Here is a 20,114-nt window from a genome sequence, read left to right as displayed (position 1 = left end):
AATCAATTCTTAAAAATGTTAATCAATACCCATAAATCGGTAGCCTGACGTAGTCCTACTCAATTCTAGTCAGAATATGAGTCTGATACTGCTCCATAGAGCTGTGATTATGGGGCGTGTTTCGAACGAACCAGGAAAAAAATGCCTCTGCACTCAATTGGATAGACCTACAACCAATAAGAGCAACGGAGTGCGTGACGTATGTTAAGCGACGCATAGTTGTTGTCAACAAAAATCAAAGCGTGCAGTTGCACGCCTAGAATAAGAAGATGAGACTTGATCGCGTTTCTTTGTTCCTCTTTTAAAATTAATTTGCTGTCGATATCTTCTAGAACAGACCTAATAGCAGAATCTACTCACTTAAACTCTCCAGCGGCAGCCATTGTTGTTGTCACCCAAGCGCGCTTTGGTCACATGGTTGATTACGTTACTGTTGATCATCTGTCCATCATCGTATAAAGCCCGCCCTGACAATTTGATTGGCCTGCCAGATATTGTGCGAGCATACTCGCGCTACTGTTGAGCAATGCCAGGCCGAACTTCCCGACCTCAAACGTTGTGGGCGGGACTAAGTTCGGAATGGCACCCAGGCTAATAAATCGGAGTAATATTGCAAAATTTAAAGGTTTTAAATCTATCCAAAAAAAAAAGATGTATATATATATATATATATATATATATATATATATATATATATATATATATATATATATATATATATATATATATATATATATATATATATATAGATAGATATGTATTACAATCTTTAAATAATTAATATTAGCCTGGATAAAAATTGTAATACTATGCTCAGAAATAAAAAAGCAAACAATTTAAGCTTGACTAAATCTTCAATCAGGGAAAATAAAAACTGATGCTTGTCTAAATCTATACTTGCCTTAATGCTTTTGTTCTAAAACCTATAATGAAGGTTTTATAAAATTAAATGCATTCTAAAAATCTCCTGCAGAGTACAGAATGAAACAGATTTGCTTGGATCTGAGTCCTGCATGCAAAAGCAAACAAATAAAATAAAAAGATCCCTCAATTAAAAAATGAAACCTGTTTTTATTCTATACAGCATTCCACTGTAAATATGCAGGTAAAAACTGTGATCTACAACTGACTGCAATTTTACACCAGAGAGCATATAATCTTACATTAATCTTAATTCATCATCTTATTAAAATAAATTAGAGGCTTAATGCAAAAAGAGATTACATACTGTAGATGAATGATTAAAGTTGTAGCTGAAGTACCAAGAGCATCTCTGCTGCCAAAAGCAAAACAACACTAACAATTGAGATTCTTAAACATTAATTAGGAAGCAGCAGCTCAGTAAAATATTAAAAACACATGGATTACATGGGAGCACAAGAATCAGACATCAGAAAAAAATTCCTAATTATACATCTCAATTTACTTTCACTGCAGCATCTGTAAATAGAAAGAGACACTAACTCATTTCACTTCTGCAAATATCTATTTTAGAGGTGATATGGAACTGAAAATTCAATCCCCCCTTGTACATGAAAAACCGCTGGCATCCTGTGTTGCCTGCTCTGTCTCAACAGTAATATGTGCTGCTTTTCATAAAGCGCGCACATTACTTAGATTGACTGCCCCTGCAACCAACAAATAACTTCCATCTGCTCTGGCACAACCAGGAGAGGATTTTTATTGACAATGCAGCATCAAATAAAATAGGAGCATCTATATTGCACAAGCTGCAACATAAGCATTATAAATCCATTTTATAATTCCAATCAATAACTAAAGCATTGGGAATTAGGCTTTCTTGGCCAAAAGACCCCCCCTCCCCCAAATACTGAGGAAAACCATTAAGTGATCGTAAATTGAGCATCACAGTGAGGTCTAATAAGAGACGTTACAACTGTATTCTAGGAAGGGAAAGCTCCTGGAAATGTTTCAAGATACATCTATTAGTTTAATATAACCATAAATCCTCTCTTTAAATGCACTGCAATTACAATAACCGTCAAAACATGCTGATGTGATGTTTTCTCCCTGCTTTGCAGTTCTAGTGGCTCCGCACTTTGGTATTTTGCTGAGCAGACTGCATGAAATCCTGAAGTAAAGCATGCTTGATGGGAGAATCGTGGCTGCCCCTTGACATGCCGGTTGTCCTTGGGTTGCAGAATGATTGTAAAAAAAAAAATAGCAAGCAGTGCCAAAGGATAATGGGCTGAAAGCAATAAAACAGGTGAATACGTAACCTGTACTGAGTCAGATTAACGGTAACAAACATGGTTGTTTTTTTTTACGTCAGACCACACTGCAGCTGGCGAGGTCGGCGAGGGTGCTTACATATATTATGTGATAAAAAAGTAACCCAGCAGAGAATATACATTGGTTAAAATATGCATATAGCTTATCTCCAATAACAAGGCCATGCTGCTCACTTGTTTAGTTGTAAAGGAAGAAAGGGAAATATTACATAAATACCATAAACCTTTTCTGCTCTATTTGAATTTCCAACAATGGACCTGTGTTTTTTTTTATGATCAAGGATTACATTCATTCTCCTAAGGCCGAGACATGCCTTTAACAGTCAACCTCCTAAAATTCTTCTCTTCTCCTTTCTCTGCATTATCGGCTGAATCTTGGGCTGATGACCTCAATTAAATCCACCTCACTCCATTGTGCAGTGATACAAAAGACTAATACTCTTCCTGTCCTCAGACACATCCATGATGTTTTCAGAAGCGCTGCATATGACAAACAAGGTTTTTCGGTATTCATTGCGATATTTGCAATGTTATTATTCCCATTTTTTATCATATTTTGCTTTAACTAAAGATTTCCAATACTTTAAAGGGTTATTTTTTTAAAGTGCTATAAAAAAAAAAGTTAAATGGTAGAGGTTTTAAAAAAATATTGGATCTCCGCACAAACTGTAAAAGAAAAAAACGGTTTGGAAAGCAAATGTTCATGGACTTCAGTAAGAACACACTGCATTTGGGATTATAAAGGTGACTTAAAAGCATAGTTTTATCTTTTTATGTACAACTTTGTCATAACAGTTTTCTGCACACATCAATCTTGGTCATAGGTGGCTAGCAAGAGAGCTGGATAGATAGTAATACAGAGGAATGCGTGGATAGATGAAAGTGTCGATATATTTATGGATTGATGAACAGACAGACAGATATATGGATGAAAGCTCATTTATTCAACAAGTGACATGACAGAAAACACTACTGAAATATAATTTTTCTTTGCCATTTTTTCCCACACTATTCAAAATCCTGAAAATAATTTAATGTTGTTCCTTTTTTTCCAGACTTTGTAGGACCACTTTTCATTTTACCAACAAAGCCCTTCAGTTACGCAGAGTGTTTGTTGGCCTTTTGTTTCTTCATTGTGACTAAGTGTGCCATCAGCGCCTGACTGCTGATTTTGCTCTTTCTTCACAGTTAGACTGCTGTATGATTACAAGCCTGCCGTTTTCCAGAGCGGCATGCTGTGCCAGGTGACAGGACCCCTGTGGATGGAATCCAATCAGGCCAATCCTCTCCAATCCTTCGCAATCCGTTTCAGCCACTGCCCGCGCTGCGCTACACCATCAGCAGCACATTCTGCAAACGCCACATGTACTCACAATGAACTCATTGAAAGATATAGAGCAAACCATGCACTGTAATCATTTTACCGCTTGTGAACTTCACAAAGTCGTATGGTAGGGTAGTGTGTTAAATAAAACTTGATCACGTTGAGCTTAACTGAGCAAGTCACCTTGCCCTATGACCTCTCAGAATAGGGCAAAACGATGATGCTACCCCTTCAGGATCAATAGTTTATCTACAGAAACCACAATGTCTACCTACTAAGCAAAGAGACCCTCCAGGAAGGCATGAGTGGCACATATAGCCCCCTGCCTGTGAGCAGGATAATACCCACCTTTCATCACATTCCAGCTCCCACTTCATAGGGGCCTGGGGATGAACCCTCTCTGGATCTGGAAGGAGGTCACACTCAGGGCACTCGATACTGACTAGCACTAAATCAGATACTTCTGGCTAAATGGATGACATTCAGCATGTGTTCGTGGGTGGAGGTAGAACCGCTGCTGGGGGAATTTCGGCTTAGCTTTGTTAACAGAATAATACTGAATAGCCCCTCCCATGCAGACGCAGGCCTGTCACACAACCTTTACTACTAAAATGTGGGAAATGCACCAGTTCTGTCATATGAGCTCATAGCTGGGCTCTTTTCTGCATGTCGCTGTGGGCTTGTCCGTTCTGAGCTGTGGCTGGAGAATGCAGTTGGGACCGTTGTCATGATGATCCTAATGTCCAGTGTCTAGTTCTTTGGCTTCTCTTTTTTTTTTGGTGTAGAGATCATCTGAATGTTAGTGCCTGAAGCTGTGCAGCCATCTCAATGTTTTGTTCAATCTGCTTTTTCCAAACTCTGAATCTTTGTCCTACGTGTCCCTTGATGTTAGCAGACCGTTGCACGTTCAAAGTGCTCGGAGGAAGAGCTCTCGAAGACCAAAGCAGAATCAGATCCAGCTTTAGGTAAGGCACTGTGTGGTGCCACTTCCTAAAACCCAGCAAGCAGAGTTTCTTACAGAGAATTTTTTTTTGCAGTGTCTCTGAATCCCTCCACCCCTCCGTGCTTGCTCTGATCCTGTCCTCAGCCGTGGACTCACAGTGGCTAAAAGGCACTTTGATGGGCTCAGGGTACAGAGCACCAGGGGAATCTGTGGGGATGTGGGAGGTTTTGGGAGGATGGGAACAAGGATGGTGGGGGCTTCTTCTGTCCCACTGTGAATCTCTGAGAAACTTCTGACGAGCTGAAAGTTCCCACTGCGTGTCATACCCATTTGAAATCGGCTGTGGGGAAGAGAACGAGCGAGAAAATTTCATTTTCCTGATGGGGTCGATCATACACACAGAACTACACAAACACACACAGAACTCACTGTCTTGGTTAGGCATTCACACCCCAGGGACTTTTTCACATTTTGTCATGTTATAACAAAAACAAAAAAAAGGCCAATGTAACTTGATTTAAGAGATCAACACAATGCAGTGCATTCTTGTGAAGTGCACTAAGGCGGTTTTTACAAATAACAATCTGAACAATGCAGCATCAACATATATATTCAGCCCCCTATGCTTTTCACTGTAATAATTACAGCTGTAAATATTTAACTGTGTATCTCCCCCAGCTCTGAACATCTAGATATAGAATTTTTTTACTTTTCTTCTTCCATAATAACTCAAGTTCAATCTGATTGAACTATTTTATTCCAGGAACATCATTTTTATAACTTACACTAGTTCTCAATCTTGAGTCTAAACTTTGACTGCCCATATTAAAATATTTAAAATGCATCATTATACACCATAACCATTTAGCTGCCTGGCTATGGCCATTGTTCTGCTGAAAGATTATTCTTCTCCCCCAGTTTTAAATCTTTCACAGCCTCTAGAAGGTTTTCTTTCAGAATTACCCTCTATGCAGCTCCATATATCTTCCTATATACTTGGAGAACCTTCCCTGTCCCTCCTAAAGAAAAACAAAAATCCACCCACCCTGATGTTACCATTGTGTTTCACAGAGGGGATCTTTCTAATTTCAGAAGACAGATTAAAGAGTGTTCTAGAGATGTTCACAACTTTGGATATTGTTTAATAATCTAACCACAGTCCTTGTTCTATTACTGTAATGATTGCTCCCTAATGCTCAACAAAACTCTGAAGCCCTAACAGAAAAGCTGTATTTACACAGTGGAAGAATTACACAAAGATGCCAGTTAGTTGAAGTAGATTTTAGTTAAAAGGGACAGAAGTCTAGCAGTAAGTACAATTTTGCAGGAAAAAAGTTCCCAGTTTTATAAATATACAGCGAAACAAAAGGAAGACATTCATTATACAGCATACAGGTTTATGTTTATATATATATATATACATACATATTGCTACAAAAGAGACCAACAGCAGTTAAGCTAGGGACCTCTTACTGATATGCAGAAGATAAAAGGGGAAGCAGAGAATCTAAGCACTTTGTTTGAATGGGTGAGATGCCTATTTCTGGACTCCAATGAGCCAAGAAGAAATGTTCCAAGACCCATTTCCCAGGCATGACTGCTGTAGCAATAACTCCCCGAGATATAGAAAACTAAACTCACATAGGGCTCCTTATTTTTGCATGGAAATGCAAGTTTTTCTCTGATGTTATGTTCATTTTTTGCTCCTGCTAAGCAACCTTCCTGCAGGGCCCAAACAGAGGCAGGCAGCAGACCGTTTGACGTACGGTTCATGTCAAGACCTTACACTGGTTACAACCAATACAAAGCAGGCCCAATTCTAGGTTAAATTGTGGCTCAATACTAACATTGTAACATATTTGATGCATAACAAATATATCTTTATGGGATCTATATCCACTGTCTATTGAAGAAAATACAACCTAATCCCACAACTTTGTTAGGCAGAGCCACAATCGTTCCTTTGTATATTAATATCTATTCCAAACTCCAGAGTCTGACAGGAGAATAAACAGCAAGACATTTAGAAAGGCAGCACTTCTGGGCCCTTCCTCTTTCACCAGTAGGAGAATCCTATCTGCCCACATCAGCCTAGCTTCTCCAGGCTCAGCTTCAGTAGCCTCTCAGGCAAGTCCTTTCTGCCGTTCTCCATGGAAACCTGCTTCACACTTACCCTGTGATTGGCTTGAACAATCACCAGACAGACACTCTGTCTTACAATACAGATAATAATGGTCCTCTGCAAAGGATGACAGCAGGAGAGGACTGAGGTAGGAAAAGCTTTTTCCTATAGATGCTTGTGTTTTAAAAGAAATTCAGGACCTACACACACACACACACAATACAATGGTTATTATATCAAAAGTCCCCATGGCACTTTAGCAAGATAAATAAGTATTGAACATGTCAATGTTTGTCTTACTCAATATATTTCTCATTGAAATGAAAAGAAAAGCAGAATTGTTCAGACTTAATTCACAAGTTAACCCCTAAAAGGCGTGAAAGTGAGGTGATAGAGAACATATGAAAAAGGCAATGAAAGTAAAGTAAAACTTCTGAAATCTGGAAGTATTTAGAAAGCGCACCTGCAAATCCATATTGGTTCAGTTCCAAATGATGTCCAACAATATGAAGGTTTCATTACCATGCATCACACAAGATTGTCATAATAAGTAAGAGCTTTTTCAATAGCCTCGCAACCATATCCATGCTAAACATGTACTGATGGCCCTACTTACAGTCGTAGTTTTAAACCTCTAGAGATTTCAGGGAAATTGGGACAATAATCTTCTATTTTAAAGTACAACAATACAACATGACTGATTTTGACCAGATGCTCCTTATCAGACGACAAAGGACATTAGAAAGACCTATGATTAGTAGGAGCTTATGTGGCTTATTTACGGCACTTTGAAGCCATTATAATGCTGGGAGAGTATATTGTTATGAGGCAAGACCAAACTAAAACTGTTTTAACAGAGTTGTACGAAACAGTGTTTGGTCCTTCATATTCATTCATATAACTAAGGGAAGGATGAAAGTAGAAATGTAGTTTGGATATTCTTAATAATATCAATAGAAAGAAGCTGCCATAACCACCGAAGGCTTCATTCCTAAGAACTGAAAACATTTCAGTTATTCCACTTTGACACACAAACATATGGACTGTTTTGTTTCTTTGTACCTTTATATTAACCGCATGGTAAATTTCATGTCAATAGCTCTATTAAATATAGATTTACCATGAAAAACGTTAACATGCTCAATACTTATTATGCCCAATGCAAACATCATTTGGTTAGGAATTAGTTTCAAAAGGCTAAAATGGTGGAGGAATAGAAAAAGATGAAAGACAAATGTTACATGAAATACCAATCAAACATAAACAAACCTCCTTTTCTGCACAGGGCGCATCCATAATCCCTTATAGATTTATTCCATATACTCAACCAAATCCTCTTTTCACTGGCTTCTGTTTTATTTGGAGATATTATGGTCTAAAACCGGATACCCTGCTCTGAGACTAACAATACCAACAAAACAATGCATCTGTGAGCCTGCCTCCGTTGGCGACATTGTTAACATATTCTGCTACAAGGATGTTAAAGTTCTGCAAAGAATTTTTATCTTTCCTGTTTATGCTCAAAGTATAACACCGCAAAACTTTAAGAGATTCTTGGAAATAAATCCTGCTTTTATCTTTCAGCTTTATTCAGGCTCCCCCTTCATCCCCATCGCCATTCTACCGATGTTTTCAGGAGAAAAAAAAACAAACCAAAAACAAAAACCAGGATATATCTGGAACAACAAAAGCAGGGAAGATGTATACACAGCACACTGAAGCCAATATCAAGCATTATACACACACTGTACACTGAGCCAAAACACTGTGATGCTTGAAATTAGAATTGCTTTTCATGCAAACATGGGCACTAGCTGTGCAGGTGACGAGGCTGCTGCTGCAGACAGAACACAAATGAAAAACAAATCCAAGTGCTATTTTAAATAAAACTCCACTTGGCAGCGAGTTGCTGCACAAAAACAACCCACCAGACGCAGAAAGGCTCCTCACCTTATGACGAATGCCAACACTATATATACAGGTTAAATTATTACCAGAAGTCACAGCCAATTTTTGCTCAGTGCGCCGCACCTAACAGCTTTGGCAGAGCAACACTAATATGTTTAATGAAGCCATTAGTCAAAAAAAATGAAGACAGACAGTGGAGTGAGGCATTAGATGTGCTGCTACAAAGTGAGAGAATAAAATACAGAAAGCAGAGAAAAGAGAGAGGCTACTTTTCTGGAGTGCATTCCAGATGCATGTGACTCTTAAAGTAGGGTAGGAAATGTGCCTTGGGGCTTATGTATGCTCGAAGAGTCAAAACTGAATCTGCACTAAAAAAGAAGAAAAAAAAAACCTTTCTTGCAAATATTAAGGGTCATTTTAGTGCCCTCTCTATTATTTGATTTAATCATCAAAAATTGCAGCTTTGAATTAACTACTCCAATGTAATTATTTGAACTGGCAGATATGAACCCATACCCGATTTCAGTGCAAAAAAAACATCACTGCAGCCCTGATCAAAGCAAATTGTAGCCGAAGAGTGAGTCACTTTTGCTTTACGTAAAATAATTGGCCACTGACAGTTGAAAGCAGTTTAAATTTGGGCAGACATCTATCTAATGCGACCTTGTCGTCGTCGCCGCCGCCAGAATTCCAGTCTTCCCCCCTACTGCCTGCAACTATGGCACAAAGTGCTGTCGCCGCAGTATATATATGGCTGATTACTTATTCATGAATGGATTAGGGCTACTAACTCAATCAATCTGCTCTGCCAGGACCCAAGGCAGGCTTTATAAGATAACATTAATGATGAATTAGTTGTCCAGGTTCAGTTTTCTTCCGCCTTATCATCAGCTGCAATTCAAACAGAAATGTTGGTGTAAACAAATTGAAAGTCTGGAACTATTATGGCACTAGTTGTCAAACTGTATGCCATCATGACAGGAAGATTTAAAGTATAGAGGATGATCTTTTATTTCCAGGTGGATCATCTAAATAAGTGGTCCTCCTAATTGTCAATCATTCTGGGGATATGTTTACGTAAGGCCATCCTACGTGCTCATCCCCATTAGCTATCTTTTTCTGCGCATGCGTACTTTCAGCCGCATATGTGTGGTGAGCTACGGTTTCAGACAGTCATTGAAGCTCACCTTTCCCACCATGGTTCTTTGAAAATGGCCCAGAGTTGCAGAAGAAAAAGTGTCTATGAAGTGTATGAGAAGAAAAGAAAGGTCTCAGAAGAGGCAGATATATCCCAGAATGCTTTGCACGGTGAGCTCTCCTCACAAAGCATTATGGGATTTGCCCGCTGTACCCTTAGGCTGTTGCTACCCGACAGCGGGGACTAATAACAAAGATGGCGCAGGTGGCGCACAGAGGAGGAGGAGTTACGTGACCAACAGAGCAAAAAGCAGTGATCACCTGTCCGAACGGTCAGTTAACTGAGTTTCCTATAAAGTCTACTATATAGTCCCCACTGTCTGAGGACACAGTAAGCTTGTATGAGCAATGAGAACAGCACATTTTAAATGGGGCATGCACGAGGAGAAATGGGATGGTGCCAAATCTTGCAGGTGCATTTCTTTTTAAAGTGGAGAGGGCAGGTCTTTTAAAAAATCCTCCACAATATCTTTAAATTCATTTTATAAAATAAGCTGAAGAAATAACAGAAAACTTTTCAAATTTTCCACCTTCTGTTAACAGCACCTTTATTAATGGTGCAATCCACCAATATTGTCTTTCAAAATAACAAAACAAAGCTTTAAGTGGGAAACCAGCTGATATGTGGTGAAACATGTTGGTGGCAGCATCATATAGTGGGAGTGGGATACTTTTTTTGTCAGCAAAGGCAAGGAAGCTGGTCTGAAAATTAGTAGGTACTGCAGAGGGAAACCTTTCAGCAAGAACTTGACTATAGAATACTTCAGATCACAGAACATTGCATAGCTAAAGTTCAGAAGTATTTTGGAGTTTGAACTTATGTGTGAAACAGAAGTGAGGGGGGATGACAGCCTAGAGGTTAGGGTAATGGCGTAACGACACGACAGTAGGCCCATAGGCAACATTATCTGGGTGGGCCCCATATGAAGTACAACACCCCATCGCCCCCAAACTCAACCGCCCCCAATCTTTACTCACTGTAGCAGCAACCTCCACTTCAACTTCTATGGTTCTTTAAAGGAACGTGTTTATTTTGGGATGTTTTTTTCCGCTTAAGTACCCCTTTTTGGTATCCATAGTCGCTAACACATTGTACGTAATGGTTATGGTTTTAATCTACTCTCTGGATTACCCATAACTCCAAGTAAAAAATAATGTAAAAAATAAAATACCAATATATATCGCTCTTTTAAGTTCTTTATTGCGGTTTGAAACATATTATATGAGTGTATTTTTTATCCACTGTCTAATGAACTATACACAGTTATTAACATAGTAATTAAAAGTACCACTGTCTGCTTTGCTATTGGTGTCGTGTTTAAACAGCTCACCATCATGTTGAAATCCACCATGTCTTGGCGTATAAATAAGGTCCGGTCAGTCAAAAATGTATCAGGTGGGTTTGAGAATTATTGTTTGCACCATTACATCCGCGAAGAGACATCCTAGTCCACAATTGCGTAGGGGGCCTTCCAGGTGTCAGTGATGGGGTCCATAAGAGGTCGGGGGGCCCTAAGCAACTGCAGTCTCTGCTTACCGATATATACATCATTGGGTTAGGGCATAGTTTAAGTTTAAGCATGAGTTTAAGCCTGCTTCTGTCTCCTTGAACCCCAGTCGGCCTCGGCAGATGGCCGCTCACACCGAGCCTGGTTCTGCTGGAGGTTTCTTCCTGTTAAAAGGGAGTTTTTCCTCCCCACTGTCACTACAAGCATGCTTAGTGTGAGGGATTGCATTTGAGTCAATGAGTCGATGCAATCAACTGGTTTTCCATAGATAGAAAACTTTGAATCAATTTGACTGTATGATCTGGTTGAACTGTAAAGTGCCTTGAGATGACTTGTGTTGTGAATTGGCGCTATATAAATAAACTGAATTGAATTGAATTGAGCCCCACTCCCACAGACTGCCACTCTGGGTCCCTGAGCAATGACCTTTAACCCCACACTGCTCCCCTAGTGCCACACAGTGGCAGCCCAGTGCTCCACCAGGGGGATGGGTTAAATGCAGACTGTTGATTTTGTTGCTCTGTACTTGTGACAGTGTAATGACAATAAAAGCTGAAAAAAAAAAAACAGAAGTCACCCTATCACCATGCCAATGTTATGCCAGACAGTTTCATTTAATCACCTTATCAGAGGCCTTATCAAACCACACCTCCAGATACTTAAAGCAAACTCCCACTTTGCTGTGGTGATTATTACTTTGCTCATTTCTGAGCCTAGCAGCTGCAGCTTTGCGATGATGTTTACCAAACTGGCAGCTTGTAGGTCATAAAACAAAAAGAACAATAAAAGGGCTGCAAATCCATCCCTGTGTCATGCGGATTTCTCTACAGGTTGCAGGTCACGTGCGTTTCCCCCTCATTTAACGGTAGACACCACACCAACAACGCACTTAGCTTATGGGCTATCTGAGTTTCATTTAATGTCAAACGAAAAAAATCTGTAAGTTAAATAAACACGCAGGAATCCATCCAACACATTGAGGGTCTGATAAGTTCAAAGAGAACAACACGGATCCTGATAAACAAAGCAGGACAGCGAGCAGCGGATAGCATCCTCGCATCCCCGCTCGGTTAACGGTAACCGGGATCGCTCCCTGCCGTCACCGCTATCCGACTACCGGGATCTCATCAACAGGCCGGGGGAATGGAAGCTGAAGCACTGCTTTCTTTTACGAGCTGGGCTGCGTTTCCGTAAAATAAATAACAAGATGACAGCGGGGAGAGTTCATCCCTTACCTTGGTATGACAGGCCGGCTTCCTGAGGCATCCGACCGGAGAGGCTGCGGGGCTGATGCGGGTCTTGTTGCTCCACAAAAGTGTGCAGAGGAGCTGCGGCGGAAACAGGAACTGGAGGAGCTCGGATCTCTGAAAAACGGCAGCCCAGGCTGATCTGTGGGGATCTACTGAATGGCCGGTGTCAACACAGAGCGGGGAGGAGGGAAAACACAACATCCGGTAGAGAACTTTAAAAATAAAAGTCCTTGTATTTCAATTTTCAAGTTATCATGTATTTGGTTTATAAATGTGAGAACTTTAAAAATAAAAGTCCTTGTATTTCAATTTTCAAGTTATAATGTATTTGGTTTATAAATGCGAGAACTTTAAAAGCAAAAGTCCTAGTCTTTCAATTTTCAAGTTATAATGTATTTGGTTTATAAATGCGAGAACTTTAAAAATACAATTCCTAGTCTTTCAATTTTCAAGTTATAATGTATTAGGTTTATAAATGCGAGAACTACAGATGGAGTAATAATGTAATGAAAGTAATTTCTCCCTGGGATTATTAAAGTCTTTCTGATTCTGATTCCTCATTGATAGGACAGGTGTTGTGAATGAAACGGTGCCCAGCTTGAAAGTGCTGCTCACTGAATATGTGCACTGATGACTGAAAGACATCTTCTGCATCCATTTATCTGTTTACTATATTGTGTTGAATTCATGTTAATGTGTATTTGAAGACATTTCAATTAGTGGTCTGATCTAAAAAAAAGTCTAATGACCAAAACTTTCGCGAACCCCATGCAGTACCTCCATGGACCCCTAAGGGTTGCGGACCCCCTATTGAAGACCTTGTCTTCCTTTTTTATTGTATAACAGACACAATTCTCTCTAAATAGGGCTGGCACAAAATGTATAAAGGACCTGCAGTTCCTGACAGACCTAAAATTACTTGGACAAATTAGGAAAATGATCAAAGAAAGTTATGAAGACAGCAAGGTTTGACTAAGATGTTGAGGGCCCCTGACATTGAGTTAGATTTCAAACCACTGTTTTATTGTCTCTTCGATGTTGTACTCAATAAACAAAAGATGAATGCAAAAGCACACGTTTTAAATGACTTCTGTCTGTTCCCAGAGGAAAATGTAGTATATTTCCCCAAAGATCCTTAATTTTAATACCACCAGAACATACCTGCTTCTTAGTAACAGGGGCTTGTACTTTGAAAACTTCCAAAATTTTATATTAATTAAGAAGAAAAAAACGGAGCCCATTCTTGCTTAAGCTTTGATCCACGTGATAAATGACTACCCTGTTTATACCTGACAAATATAGCATCCTTTTGCACAACTTGCCCCTCATCCTTGTTTTCAAATCGCATCCTACTCTCATCAAAGGTTTGGGTGATTTATTTTGAAGGCATTGAAAATAAACTTCCTGCCTGAGTGTGACTCATGCTGGTTCACTTGAATTTGGCCGTTGCAGATCCTGGTGAGAGTGGGTTTAAATGAAAGCTGCAGTGCGCTTACCAGTGTCAGGTTGTTGTACTGCAGTCATTTGGGCTCAGAGTGAAAGAGATGGTGCCAGCTGGAGTCACTCCCTACGCCTCTGGAGCCATGCAATGTAATGCAAAGTGATCATTCCTCATTTATACCGATATTGCCTATTACTTCCCAAGAGGTGCACTGAGTCTAAGACTCATCTGTTTAGATTATTCTTAGCAGAAAACTAGAATAAAGTTGACATCCATTTTTAAGTCATGCATGGAAAACCTTAGCTTGAAATTCAAGAGGAATTCATAATTTACCATATAAAAAAATGTGATGAAAAATGTGAAAGTGTTTCATAGCATATTTTCTTCATAAGTTTCTTTCATTTCTTAACTGTTCAATTTTCAATTTGCACTGAAAAATTCTGACATTTTAAATCAATCACATTTAAAGGCTGACATATACAAATGTTCCAGAAAATGTATGTTAAGGAGCTATAATTAATAAAAGTCTCAAAACAAATTTGCAGTGAAACAAGATCTTGCAATCATATTGAGATGAAGTTCACACATATCACAGTCCCTGCATCAAACATACATTTGATCACTGCTGAACTTTAAGAAATGGAAATATCATGAGAGCTGTACAAAACCCAATTTTATACACTCTGTGTATACAAAATGACAAAGTTTCTCTAAGTCTAAGTTCCTCCTGAGTTCTGGGCCCTGGTTTGAACACTGTTTGAGAAATGATTGGCATTCCTTTCTGGGTACTCAATTAAATTTCCACAGGGCTACACATAGGTACTCTAAAGAGATGCAAAATGACTCAAAAACAATTAAATGAAGCCACAAAAATGGCACAAAGTAAAGCAAACAGCCACAAGAAAATTTTAAAAAGCAATGAATGTGCAAAGCAATTAAAATGAGATAGTGCACCAACTCAAATGGACTGCAAACTCTCTCACACAGAAAATAAATATGCAAATCAAGACAGAATTGACTAAAGGGAGTTGCTAAATGAATACAAATAGATGCAAACCACGCTACAAATGTAGTGGGACGTACTCTTAAACACAAAAGGATTGAAAGGAGACGTTTTGCATGATGCAAAACTGCAGCAAATACATGCAAAACGGTTACAGACATCAAAATCTATTTAAAACGAAACGGAATCCCTTGGAAAAGAAACTGAAATGTTCAGAACAGGATCAACTGGATTTGCAAGTAATTACAGCTCAAAGGTAAATGAAACAAGAGATAAATATTTAAAAGGATATTGAACAGGATAAAAAGAGATAAGGCAAAGACTTATAAAATTGCAGGAAGATAATTAAAAGCGAGTAATATATATTCAAAATGAGCAAACAAATGTACATAATGATACCAAGAAGACAACTCAAGAGGTTAGAAATGCTTACAAACTCTTGGAAAAATGTCCATACTTTAAAAGTAAAATAGATATTTACACTGAAATCATGTATAAACCTGTACATTTATTTGATTTTTGGATGACCAGTAAGGAAAGGTTGGTAGCTATTTTTATTTTTTTTACAGGTGCATAAAAAAAAAAAGGTAAATCTGATGGATGAGCACTTCTGCTGAAAATCTGCTCTCCTGATTCAGTTTCCATCTCTTCAAACTGAGCCTTTCTCTACATGTGAAGCTGATGCAAAGCTTATTCATTTACATTTGTCAGAGGGAAACCTGGGCGGACAGGGTCCTGGATCAGTCATCAGTCACACAGCTGTAAAGGACTGCTGTAAAGGTTACATTTAATCACATTCAGCACTCTGCAAAGACCTGCTTATTCAGTGATTCAATGTAATCATTCAGATTAAATGGTATTAATTCTTTATTGCGGTAGGTCAGCTTTGTACAGCAGAAGTTCATTAACTTGAAACAGATTCAACAAACACATTCTGTCTCACACAGTGTTTCATGTTGCCAAATGACTCATTTCTGAACCACAGAGGATGTTTTGTAGAAAAAAAACATCTGAATTTACCCTAGTTGTGGTCAAGCAGGGTTTACAAAAGAAAGACAAACAACATATACATGTATGCTTACTGTGAAATAGTTTAATGTGGCATTTTGTCGCCCCTTAATGTATAATTTACGAAAAGACTAAGCAAACCATTGCATACTGTTTTCCTACCCGCTTTTTTTTTTTGTCTCCCTTGAGAATTAAGCCACTAAATCAAATTGATGATACCTGCAGGCTTTTTATTTGTTGCCTCTTTTTCATGAATTTTTTAAAAATATTCAGTGAGCCTCTGAGAAGACCTCTCTCTCCAGTGGCAAGGAGATGAATCACAATAACAATCCTCCCCCTCCTCCCTGCAATTGTTCCACACATATTTTCCATCTCATGCTGACAAAACATCGCCATCATGTGGTATAAAAGGAACTGTGCGACTCTACTCGCAGACAACCAGTTGATTCATAGTGATGTAAAGTCTCTGTTTTCTTATTTTTACTGACCTAACATCACCATAGGAGACTTAGGGGCTTATTGAAGAAACGCATTTTGTCATCTTGAAATGTTTAATTTTAAAATACTATACAGGCTCCAAAGGAGAAAATAAATGCTGTTGTACCTTACATGTGGGTTTCTTCAATGCAATATGAAGCCAAAAATTTTTATTAAATTAAAAGGAAAAATGCCATGACTGAAATTAGATAATGTTTATAGTAAAACAAAACGTAATATTATCAGCCCCCGGAGAACCTCCATCACAGAGTAAAAGGACTCTGGGTGTTTTCTCCTCCAGTGTTCCTTTATGAGGTATAGGTTATGAAGTCATCATAGGTCTACATTGTTTTGCAATACTTTAGGTGAAATGGGTGTTGTGAAGAGTTGGTTAAGTAAATCTAGGTGTTTAATCCCACTGTAAATCTCTGGCTCCTTCTCTTGCGGAGCGGGTATTGGGATTAAGGTGTAGACAAAACATATTTTTTTTTGCCAAGTTTTATGACTTATATTTAATCTTTTCAATATAACTTTTGTTATTTTCATCTTTTTGCTTGTGTTACTAGCAATTTTAAATATGTAAAGCAAAAAACATTGCTATTGTTATTTTTTGTATTTTTTAAATAACTTTTATCATTATTGCATGCAATCGATTTAAAGTTTGTATCCGTCTTTCCTTCAATGCTTTGGTTTTGAACTATAACCTTAACCAGTCCGAAACAGAGATGTTTTTGAGTTTAAGTAGCTTGGCCTTAAGCTGCTGTACTCTTTCTGTTTTTTTGGTATTTTTCAGAGTTCTCCTCGCTCAATGATTATTTGTTCAGATGTTTCACTTAAATGAAAGAAGCAACTAATGTAGCTACTGTTGGCTTTTTATCCTCAAAGGAAGTTGTCCTTATCCACTGTCTTTGTGCATAGCACAGAGACAGAAGTGAAAATAATCTGCCCAGATCTGCCTGCAATCAGTGCGACATGGAGAAAAATCGGATCGAGATGAAAAAGTTGTACGCAACTGGTGTGTTCTAAGCCAATGCAACTCATTGGCTTTGTGTATTCGCATGGTCACCAAAATGTTGCCCATGGGAACAAAGGGGCCTCCAATTCCACATTAGGTTTCCCCTTAGCATCTTCTGAGAGCAGAACAATTAAGTGGGCTAAATTTGAAATGTTATTTTATTCTGTTGCTCTTCTTTTTTAATCATTTATAAAACATTTAATCATTTTAATTATATACAGAATTTGCAGAGATTTTAAAATGACAGTATCTAAAACAGAAAAAAAAATTGTTTGTTATAAACACTGTCCAGTTCATCTAGGTCAGTATTGGTAGTCCTTCCAATGACCCAGTACCTGTCATGTTCAGATTTAATCTTCTGACCCACATGCAGAATCAACTCAGTTTAAATCTGGAAAAAGGATTTATTTACAAAACAGTGAGAAAGAGACAACTCTTGTTCCTTCAGGAGTGTGAAGAGGTTCCGTCAACAGTGTTTCGTAGCATATTTTTCAATTTTCCAATTTACTTCAGGCAAATTCACAGGAGATAAACTACTAGAAATCATCCAAAGCTGAGTAAAGGCTCTGCTGCACATTTAATCCCAGCACTCTGATGAAGCAGACGAGCTCCACCTGTGTAGGCAGCCCAGGTACTCCAACCAGATCCTCTCAGGAAACGATGGATCACTCGCACTCACACACACACACACACACACACACACACACACACACACACACACACACACACACACACACACACACACACACACACACACACACAGGAACCCTGACAGTACCCATGAAGTAGCCCTCAGCCTTAAAAACATTGGTGACCCCTGGTGTATTCTTTTGCTTTTCTTTTCTTTTATTGTTGGCATGGTGCTTTTTTGTAGGCCATTTAACTGTATCTCTTTTCTTGATTGAGTCACTTCCAGAGTGTTTGTTGACAAGGATTTTATGTAGGGGTGTGGTAGTGGCACAAGGGTAACCATGTATGAAAGCCTTAATCCTCAAAGTGACTGTCCGGGCCAGGTGTTATCTCTCTCAAATTCCATTTCTTGTCTATCTGCCATCAAACAACAACAGAAATAAGGCTACTGGGGCCTAAAATAAAAGATTATTAACTTTTTTTTTTATTACCATAGCAAATAATTCTGAATATAGGGTTTATACCTTTCCTAGCTGGGGTCCTATCCAGAGCTTTCTTGCCTATAGCTCTGTATGCTTCTTTTTAAGCTCATAGATAGTGCTCCTGTCATATAATTTCTATTTTTGATTGTATCTCTCATAGATTAATTAATTCATTCATGTATAGCTTGCATGAACTCTGTGCATATATATTTTTTTCTTTTCAGAGACATCCCTGTTGGCCTGTTGCTTCTGTGTTTAGGGATGTCTATTTTCTTGACATGAACAAAGTGCACAGACATCTCTGAGGTCGGTGACTCAATGCAAATTGTTGAGATTAGATAATTAGCTGGTTTCGACTGTGTTATGCAATATTTGTGACTTAATATGTAATAAATACTAATAAATGTGAATTAATACTAATAAATAAATGCTGAATGGATTTCTTTTGAATAGATAAAAGTGAATTAGGAGGGAGTTGAATTTTATTTATAGCAAATAATTTGAACCTATTTGTGCATAAAGTCTATGTAAAATAATAAATGATGTAAGATCTGTTTAGATCAAATGTTGCTGATTTACATAATTCAATTAAAAAAACCCTAATGAGAGCAGGAAGAGCTCATCAAAAACATTTGATGAGTAGCAAAAAATCTGCCTTTCATGAGTTGTCCTTGTTTTTCAGTACTGTTTTTTTTTTTAAACTGAAGCACTGTATGTGAGCAGTAGCTACTTACCTCATTTTAAGGTTTATATTATACGCTTGAACTCTTGCACAACATGATGCTATGTATAAGTCAGGGGAATATGCCTTCAGGACCAACAACTACAGCATTTTATATTGTTATTCACTGTTAAACACAGCTAAGGTTCAAGTACGGAAAGTTAAAGGTACCCCAGGCTAGGACTTATTGAAATTCCAGAAGGATGGAACAAAATTTAAATTGTAAATCTACACGTTTCCATGACAACTTTGATTAAACCGTGAAACCTTCATCTAGATTACATTTGGAAGCATGGTAAGGCTTGTCTAAAGTGCTTAAAATAAATGACAAATGAACCGAAATAAAAAAAGGAAAATGTGTCCTGCTGATTACGTGACATAAGACCATAAACTAAAATCTAAAGCATCAAATTTTATCTAAAAAAAATTAAAAGGTTTGAAGAGGTACAGTATATTCTATGTATACTAGAGACATATCTAAAGTTGTATTTTCATTAGATATTATTTATTTGGACAAATTATCTATATGCCTTTCTTTTCATTTGGCTTCTCCCTTATACTGGAGTTGCCAGAGTGACTTAAAGCTACAGTGTGTAATAATTACAGAGATATACAGTCAGAAATGTACCGTAATATATTATGCATAACTATGTTATTTATCATCATCTACGAGCTCAGCCTCTTAACCTTAATATTTGCGTTGCCTTAGAATTCGTTATTTATAATTACATAGGAGTGGGTCTCGCAGCCATGGAGGCAGACATCTTTGCGCTACAGCAGCGCAGAGCCAACAAACTAGCGATTGCGAGATCGCCCATTACGCTCGAAAGTAA

At 38.3% G+C, this 20,114-nt stretch overlaps 1 protein-coding gene across 1 annotated transcript in view; it reads right to left on the bottom strand.

The window, feature by feature from the left end:
- The window catches only part of fut8b (fucosyltransferase 8b (alpha (1,6) fucosyltransferase)), a 154,497-nt gene extending 141,815 nt beyond the window's left edge, over window positions 1–12,682 (bottom strand). The window contains exon 1 of the mRNA XM_038267620.1: window positions 12,490–12,682. The gene's annotated coding sequence lies outside the window, so the exon portion shown is untranslated. The remainder of the gene's footprint in view (window positions 1–12,489) is intronic.
- Between the last annotated feature and the right edge of the window lie 7,432 nt (window positions 12,683–20,114).

Source organism: Cyprinodon tularosa, unplaced genomic scaffold (genome assembly GCF_016077235.1).
Source record: "Cyprinodon tularosa strain WSP-4 unplaced genomic scaffold, ASM1607723v1 ctg68, whole genome shotgun sequence".
Lineage (NCBI taxonomy): Eukaryota > Metazoa > Chordata > Actinopteri > Cyprinodontiformes > Cyprinodontidae > Cyprinodon > Cyprinodon tularosa.
Note: the sequence above shows the minus strand (reverse complement) of the source record. Positions and strands in the feature narration are given on the sequence as shown.